The sequence below is a fragment of the Vidua macroura genome, chromosome 7, assembly GCF_024509145.1.
Source record: "Vidua macroura isolate BioBank_ID:100142 chromosome 7, ASM2450914v1, whole genome shotgun sequence".
In the NCBI taxonomy this organism is placed as follows: domain Eukaryota; kingdom Metazoa; phylum Chordata; class Aves; order Passeriformes; family Viduidae; genus Vidua; species Vidua macroura.
In genome coordinates this window covers 2,111,740-2,120,754 of record NC_071577.1, presented here as the reverse complement: position 1 = coordinate 2,120,754, position 9,015 = coordinate 2,111,740, and positions in this window count along the sequence as shown.

Sequence of the window (9,015 nt, the reverse complement as noted above, 5' to 3'; positions counted from 1 at the left end):
AGGTGGGAATAGGGAACAGCTGGGTTAGGGAACAGCTGGGAATAGGGAACAGCCGGGTTAGGAACGGGTGGGAATAGGGAACAGCCCGGTTAGGGAACAGCTGGGAATAGGGAACAGCCGGGTTAGGAACGGGTGGGAATAGGGAACAGCCCGGTTAGGGAACAGGTGGGGCCAGGACCAAGCGGGGACAATGAACAGCCGGGTTAGGCATCAGACGGGATAAGGGACGGACAGGATGCCTGCACTATGTCTGCCCGCAGGTCCCCACAGGAGGGAGCCTGGGATACGTCTCTTTCCAACACCTGCACATCCAGTTGTCCTAATTCCCTCTGTACCCTGCTTCAGGTGCTTGACCAACATCTCCAAGCTTTTAGGCTGGCAGCATGTGCAGTAACCCTAACCCTTATGTAAAATCACTGTTAAATTACTGGGCCTGGGAAGGTCATAACCAAACGTTTTACAAATTTCCCATCAAAGTGACATCAGCTCTGCTGACCTGGCACATTTGTGACACCATTAGCGGCTTCTGCTTTGCCCCCTGGCAAGAAGCAATCAAGTTGCATTTCAAGGATTTGTCCCTGGAATTTGCAAAGAGCTTGAAAAACCCAACCAAACAATCCACAAAGGATTGCGTCGAGGTTTCCTTAACAGCTCTGTCTGCAACCAGACTAGTTGGGTGCTCCAAGCCCTGTCCAACCTGGCCTTGAGCCCTTCCAGGGATGGGGCAGCCACAGCTTCCCTGGTCAACCTGTGCCAGGGCCTCACCACAGCAGCTGGAGCTGGTTTTTGGGGGAAGAATTTTGCTGCAGCAAACTCGGTTTTAATCAAGTTAATGCTGCCCAAAAGTTTTGGGCAGCATTAACTCAGGGAAAGGCAAAGTGAGAAGGAACAGGCTGGCTTTTCCTGAGCGGGCATCAGGCTCTCAAATGGTGGCCCACGGACATGGTGTTTGCCAGGATTCCATGTTTCCCTTGGACAATGGCCCACAGACATGGTGATTCCCACAATCCAATGGTCCCGGAGGATGGTGGCCCACTGATAAGTTTCCCAGGATACAGTGTCATCTGTACATAGGATGGTGGTCTATAGTCATGGTGTTTCCCAGCATTTGGTGGCTCCTTGGGGATTTGGTGGCCCCTGGGAAGAGGGGCTTGTGGACACTGTGTTTCCCAGGATTTGGTGTCCCCTGAGGATTGCGGCCCAGGTGCGTGGTGTTTCCTAGGATTTGGTCTTCTCTGTGGATGGTGGCCCACGGGCACAGCGTTTCCTAGGACTTAGTGTCCCCTTGTGAGGGCAGCCCCTGGGGCTCAGTGTTCCCAGGATTAAGCTGTCACCTAGGGACAGCGGTCCATGGGCACAGTGTTTCCCAGGATTTGGTGTCCCCAGGCATGGCTCCCCAGGCACGGTTGCCACTCAAGGGGTGGCTGGGGTGTGGCCTGTGCCGGTGCCCCGGAGCCCCGCCGGTGGCGCGGTGCTGCCGCTCCGGTGGGCACTGCCGGTGGCTGGGGATGTAGACCGGCAGGAAGAGGAAGAAGCCGGTGCCCAAGAGGTAGGTGCGTGGGACCGGGCAGGACGAGCGAAGGCCGGGCAGCGAGAGCCCAGCTGGTTCTGGGGAAGTGCCTGGAGCCGCTCTGGTGCGAGCGCTGCGGGTGCAAAAGGGAGCAGCATGCTTGGGTTACTCGGTTTTAATCAAGGTTAATTGGAGCTAACGCTGTGTCGGCTCTGGCACGCTGGTGGGAGAACAGAAATCCCAAAGATGCTTGTCCTGCATCCCGGTGAGGAAGCTCGCTGGAGAGTTTGAGCCGCTCAGCAGTGATTTGCAGGCTGGGCTATGTTTTGGTGCCCACCTAAATCAAACATACAGCAATTAGTAATTACCAAAACATCTCGGTTCCTTAATTATTAATTACCACGCTGCTCAGTAGCTGTTGCATAACATCCCCCTCGGTGTCCCTGGTGTTTCCTGCCTCCTTCATGCCTTCTCCAGCTCCCAAGTCCCACCAGCCTGTTTAAGCTCAGCTTTTCCAGGTGTATAGGAGCTAAAGGTGGGTATCTGTTTCTGGGAGGCTGTGGGGGAGGACATGGATGAGCTGAGTCCAAGCCCAGGATGAAGGAGGGAGCATCAATACTTTAAACCTGTGGTGAGGTGACCCTGAGCCTCTCTTGGGGATTTAAGTGGGAATCTTGTTGCGTAAACATGAAGGATAGCTGTTTTGCCACAAAGCTGTCTTCTGTTCATCTCGGAGTGGTGATTCCAGCCCTCTGGCATACCAGCCTGAGGGTTTGGGCTGGATCTGTGTGGCTCCGGGTGCAGGAGAAGGTGTCTCTTTGGAGCACAAAGGCTCTCGTTCCCTGGTTCTGCAAGGCCAGCCTTGGGAATGGGAAGAGATTGTTTTTCTCTGTGGTGGGTCAGATCTTGGAGCGGGATCCTGCTGGGAGCGGCCAGGCGGAGCAGGGCTAGTGGCAGTGGGATGTACAGCCAGCCAGAGGGGACAGCGAGGATGGGCTGAGTGGCTTCTCCAGCCCCTTTGCAGTCTGCTTGGGGCTTTTCACTTACTAAAAAAATCGAATCATAAGAATTAGGAGACAATAGATCAGCTCAGGCAAGTTCCACTGTCGGGAATAATCTCCCTTGGTACTTGCCAGCTTGCAGAAAGGACACGCTTCCTACTGGGTTCCCGTTGAAAGAGCAGCTGAGGAAAAACAAACCCCAGCAGCAGCACAGCCTTTGGGGCTTTCCCTCGGCACAGGAGCCACTAGCTTCACCATGAACCCCCTGGCACAGTGTGCTTCATAACCACTGGGCCAAAGGGAAGGGAAATTAAGCAGGTTTGGAATGTCTAGAGCAAGCTTCACTGTTTCCATGAGGCATTTTCCTCACTGGCATTCCCCCTCTCAAGGCTGGCCGTGGAGCACCCTGCGTGCTGCAGCTGGGCTGTGCAGGACCAGAGGTGTTGCGGTGTCCTCCTTGGGCCTTGGGGTGACTTGCTGCTGGCTGTGTCACCCTGTGTGCCTCAGCCAGAGGATTTTCAGTGTTTGGCCAGGCTATCCCAGTGGTTCTGTTATATACCTCAGTGTTTTACCCACTGCCATGCTCATCTCCAGTCTCATTTTCTCTTCTTTCTGTCTGTTTGGAGCTGGATTTGGTTGGTGAGTGGCCAGAAGACTTTAAAGGATATTTGAGGAATCTCAAAAAAATTTTCTTCACCCCTTTTTTTTTTTTAATCAAAGGAAAACTATTTTAATTTTTCTCCTTCCTGGTGCATGACTGTGATTTCAAAAGTGTTTAAGCTTTGTAAAAGCCCTGGTGCCAGTGTCTTTTAGCCAGCTTGTGTGGACTAGTTTGGAGCTGGGTTGTGCCAGCCTCCCTGCAAGAGGGGATATCCCTCCTAATGCTGCTCTTACAACCCAGCAGGCTTGAGCTTTCCTGGGGAAATGCTGTAATTTTCCATTCAGCCTTAAAAGACCCCTCAATCTCTCTCTGAGCTGCAAATTCAACAGGCACTTCAGTGCATTTCATTTAATGCTCATTTCCTCTCGTGTCACATATGTGAGCAGCCCTGCCAGATGAGTTTGGAGAGTGGTGGTAGAGGAGAGAACTTAAATTGCTGCCAAACACTGGCAGACCCCGTTATCCAAAGCTCCTTCCTGAAGCGAGGATGCTTGCAGAGAGGGAGTTTGTGGTTAGACAAATTACATCAAACCAAATGAGGTGCGTGTTAGGGGGATGCAGCTGAGTGAGACACAGATCTGGGGGGGACTGAAGGGTTTGTCTTTGAGCTATGAAATTCAGATTGGCATTAAAAAATGAAGGACACAGGGTGACGTCCAGGACTTGTTAAAGTTATTAACTGAGCTCTTACTGCTGTACTGGGGTTTTGGCTGGGGTGGGTGAAATAACTGGAGCTCACAGAGAAGGGACCTCGTGTAGGCTTCAAGCTGCTCTCCTGGACATTGTTCCTTTTGTAGGCTGAGGGTTGCCCCTGGTGCCTAAGTTTGGCATCAAATGCTGCTTTAATTTGTAAATGCCCATCTGAAAGGGACAGATGTGCTGAGAGCGGGGAAAAGCCCCTGGAATCGATCCCCAATGCACAGCTTGTGTTCTACCCCAAGCCTTGGGATGGGAGGTTGTGTTTCCTGCAGGAAGCATGATGGTGAGTTATGGGAGCAGGCCCTTGAATGTTGATACTGGCAGGAAAATGTCACCATGGATGGTGGGAGACACTTGGGAGCCTGCCCAGCAGCTGAGACCTCCTGCAAAGTTCCTCCATCTCATTAGCAGGCATCCTGTATGTCCAGAACTCCTCCTGTGTTGCACTCCCAGCACCCTGTGGGGAAGAGAGAGGTGGGTAAAACAGTGTGTCTTGTTGAACTGCAACAATGCCCTCATCTAACTGGAATGGCAATTTAAAATTAAATTCACTAAATAATTGAATGTTCATAATATAATACATATTACATGTTCCTTTTTATTATACTTCATATTCTGTATTTCCTTATTTATTCCATATTTGGTATTCTTATATTTCCATATTCCTTCTCCCTCCCTCCCTATTCTTCTTCAACCCTTTATTATTATTACAGTTACAGTATGTTTAATAAATGTTAACATTATATACAGCGCAGAGCCTGACTGGGGGCAGTCACCACATTCCCAGAAGTCACCAGAACGTGCAGATAGGGACACGTTCCCCCTCCGGCAACTTGGGCCCGATCGAATGGGTGATGGACACTGGGGAAGGCAGAGCACGTGGGGCAGGAAGGCAGCAGCAGCTTCTATTTAGAGGCTCTTACTGCGTCTTCTCCCCGCCACAGATTGGATAAACTTGGCTCCCTTGGTTTTTCGCTCATGCCCACTCCTCTGGGCTCTCCCAGCGCCCTCTCCAGCTGGATGCTGGGCTCCAGGAGGAGACTCCTGTACCAGACTCTCCAGATGGGACCTGTGCCTCCAAGCAGGAGCTGGTTCCCAGTGGATGTACTCAGCGTGTGCTTCCCAGTGAGAGAGCTGCTCTGGAAAAGCATTTGGCATTGCAGGGGTTCTGGCGTCCCGTTCTGCCAGGCCAGTTATTCCCATCTGGCCACTTGCCTGTGATTTCCAGCTCCTTCCCCTTGCTCTGCCCTGAAGTTCATCTTGTTTGACTTCAGATCATCCCAGATACATCAGGGCTGGCCTGGGTCTCAGGCATGCCTGATGAAGACCCGTGCCAACTGCAGGTCACAGCAGCCTGCTGCTGGCGTGTCCTGTTGGGCATTTTGGGGGGACATGCTGGCACCCCTTGTGCTCTGCTTTCTGCCTCGGGTTTGCTGTCCTGTGCTTTGTGCAGGCTCTTCTCCCGGAGCAGGAGAGCATGGCATCATCTGAAGAGCATCCCTATCCTCTCCCCATCCCCAGCCCAAGCCGGGCCTTATCTCCGGGCAGGAGAGAGATGGATGTTTTGATAGAGTGGTAATTGCCTTATCTCCAGGCAATTGAGAGACCAATTGCACAGTGGGCTCAGGGTGATGCCCTGAGGCTGCTTTTTCCCTTGTGCTGCATTTCTCCAGCCCTAGAGTGGAGCTTCCCGGTGTTGTCTGCATCTTGTCTGGCTGCTAACACCAGGATAAATCTGAGAAGGGGCTTCCTGCCTTCTCCACCTTCTCTGGTATTTCGGAGGTGTGGGTGTTGTGTGCCTCTGGCTTGGGAACAGACCTGTTTAATGGGGTGTAGGAAGCCAGGCATCAGAGCCTGGGGCAGGGTTTAGGGTGGGACAGAGCAGAGGACAACCACAGTGGGTTTGGGTGCTCGTATCAGTGCCTGCTTCCACAGCGGATACGAGGAAAGGGATTTGTCATCTGCGTGGGATCCTGGTTTCTATTGCAGGATAGTGCCTCACCGCATCATCCTTTGAATCTGCTTTGCTTTTAAATATTATTCTCTGTCTGTGCTTTAACAAGAAACCAGACTAATTAATAGTTTGCTGGAAATGTTAAGCTTCGAGCCTAGAGAGGGAAGCTCTGGGAGCTCCCTCCATGCCTCCATGGGCTGATTCAGGGTGTGCACATCTGTAACTCCTCTGTGCCCCGGGGCAAACGCTGCAGGGGTTGCACAGCTCTCTGCTGCCTGGGATCTCAGCCTTCCCTGCACAAAATCAGGGGGCTCAGGGCTTGGTCTCCTCAGGCTTTGCCCATCAGGCCCAGCCTGGGAGCAGTGCTGGGTAGCAGTGACAGCTCTGGTGCTATCACTGCCTGCCTAAAGTGCCTAAAGTCCAAGGCACTTTAAAGGTTTTGTCACTCGTGTAATCAATGACTGAACCTCACCGCCAGATTTGTGCTGAGCTCTGTCTGCAAACCAATTTGCAGTGGTTGCTACTTGGACCTGTATCTGACAGCCTCCCAGAGAAATCTGGAGTGACTTTGCTGATCCTGTCTCTTTGAGAGCAAGCGCCCAAGGAGGAAAGCTGGTATCTATGTTGCCAACTGCCACGATGCTCTGGCCTCTCTGTGGTGTGACAGGAGCCCCACTTGCTGCAAAGAGCGAGATCTCATGAAAACTTGGATGGATTTTAGTGGCTTGGTAAAGCTCCAGCTAGCTGGAGAGCTCTGCTGGGATTCGTTTCCTATGGTTCTGTAACAACGGAGGCAGATGTTGGGATTGCAGATGTGGCTCTGCCAAGGGTGAGCAAGAAAATGGGGCTTAAAATGCTCTCTGAGGTGGAGAGGGTGTGATTAGGAAATGCGCTGACATGCCTTCTTCCTAGGACACCAGGCAGAGAGGTCTGCAGTGGCAATGCGTTACTTTTCTCGGCCCCGGTCAGCTCTCAAGCGCCCGGCTTGGGCATCTCGGCTTCTCGTCGGGGCCAGGGCTTGCCACGATTCCCGGGTGCTTCTGCTGCCGCACTCCGGGGTGGGCCACGCTTTGCCATTGGTGCGAGGGAGGAAACGAAGAGGCAGGGAAAACGTCCAAATCCGTCCGCATGGCAGCTGGATGCTTTATTGGCCGCGAGAGCCGTGACAGAGAAGCTGCAGCCCGTTCCCAACCTCGCGTGGACAAATATGCCCCCGGGATCGGAGGCGAGCGGGATGATATAGGGGTGGGACAGGGAAGACGGGGAGTCCTCCCGCCCAATGAATACAGACGCCATGGCGGTGATGTGTACTACAGCGACCAATGGGAACACGGCAGGGGCGGACACGGGGCTTCGGGGCGACTGGGACCGCGGGAATGGGGTGACAGGCACGGAATCCTCAGGAGTTGGCAGGGAGTGGTTACAGGAGTGACAGGAGGAAACTCCAATGGCAGGCAGCCTGGAGCTAGGCACCGTGGTGGGGGGGAAACTGTGGGAGGATGCACGAGGGTACACAGAACCGGCAAACTAACAAAGATCAGAACCCCTAATCTGAACCCAAAACCAGGATGCAACAGTCTGCAAGAGAGAGGATCACAGAGTCCCAGACTGGTTTGAGTTGGAAGGAAGTTCATCCCATTCCACCCCCTGGCATGGGCAGGGACACCTTCCACTATCCCAGGGTGCTCCAAGCCCTGTCCAACCTGGCCTGAAACTCTTCCAGGGATGGAGTACCCACAGCTGCTCTGGTAATCTGTGCCAGGGCCTCACCACCCTCACAGGGAAGAATTATTTCCCAACATCCAACCTAAGCCAATCTCTTTCAGAACCCATGGAAAACCCTGTCGTGGTGCAAGACCACACTCTGGCGTCTGGCAAAGCTTGAGATATCTAACAGCTCCTAGCAAACAGTGAACAGTGGGCTACCTCGCCATACAGCTGACCTGGCTGGAGCAGGGGCTGGGCTTAGGAGGTCTCACCAGGTCCTTTCCCACCTCTGGTGCTGGTCTCGCCAGTTCCCTCCCCAGTGCTCCGCTGCAGGGCAGCTGGCAGCAGGTCTCCCTGGGTAATCTCCCTGCAATCAGCACTAAATTAGCTTTGTTATTCATCTCTTTTGTTGCTACCAGAGCTGGCTGTTGGGCCAGAGCTGCAGGGGTCTGGGCCTGAAGTAACTGAGGCAGTGAAAGGAGTCAAGTTCAAGTCTGTCCCTGGGCAAGATCCTGCAGGACAGGGATGAAGGTTTGCAGCAGCAGGTTGGAGAGGCCAATCTGTCTGCTGGATCGGTCCGTGTCTCACAAACGGGATGGGACCCTGACTGGTTGCAGACTTAGGATTTATTATCTGTCTGTATCATACAGGCAAAAAGAAAGAGACACAGGAAAATAACAACCTCCATGCAAACACAGATCAGAGGCAAGATGGCAGCCCATGCAAAGCCTTTTTCTACATATTCTTTGAACCAATAGCATAAAAGAAAAGGTGTAAAGGCATTATACTCTAACCAATTAGAAAAGGACCCACGTGGGTTTAACATTAACAAAAGGACTTCTATCAACCTCAAACAATACACAATAATTCACTCTTTAAGATGGAAACTTTTTCTATCTTTGCAGGGCATATATCGAGGACTTTTCACATTTTGAGTTATCAGTAAGTTCTTGTCCTTTCTTGTTCCTTATGATAAATATCAATAAATTCATTTAGTTGTTAAATCCCTAGCTTTCTCTTGAGAAGGTTTAGAAACTTCCAAGCCTTTCTAAGCTTTACAAAGTGTCTTTTACCTTTTTATATTCCTACACCTCTTCACCTGCCTCAACACCTGCCTGCGTTCATGGCACCAAAACCAGGCTGTTCCCGGCCACAGATCAGAGCCCTGTTCCCGCAGGACGCTCTTGCCAGCACCTTCCAGGACTCTCCGCTCTGCACGCAGCGCTTTTCATGCCTGCTCCCAACAGGCTTTGGAAGGCAGAGCACAACCTGGCTGCCTCTGCCAGCAGCACACCCCAAACACAGGCGGAGGAAGAAGCAGCAGGGGCTGTTTTGCGGCCATGCCCAAGAGAAACGGGAAGGGTGCCCTCCCTGTGGGCTCACTTGGTTGGCTTTCTGACTGGCTCTGAGCCTGGGGCTGCCATTCCTCACCTGTGGGGACCAGAACCACACCCGGGATCCCGGCACTGCCTGACAGCGCTCC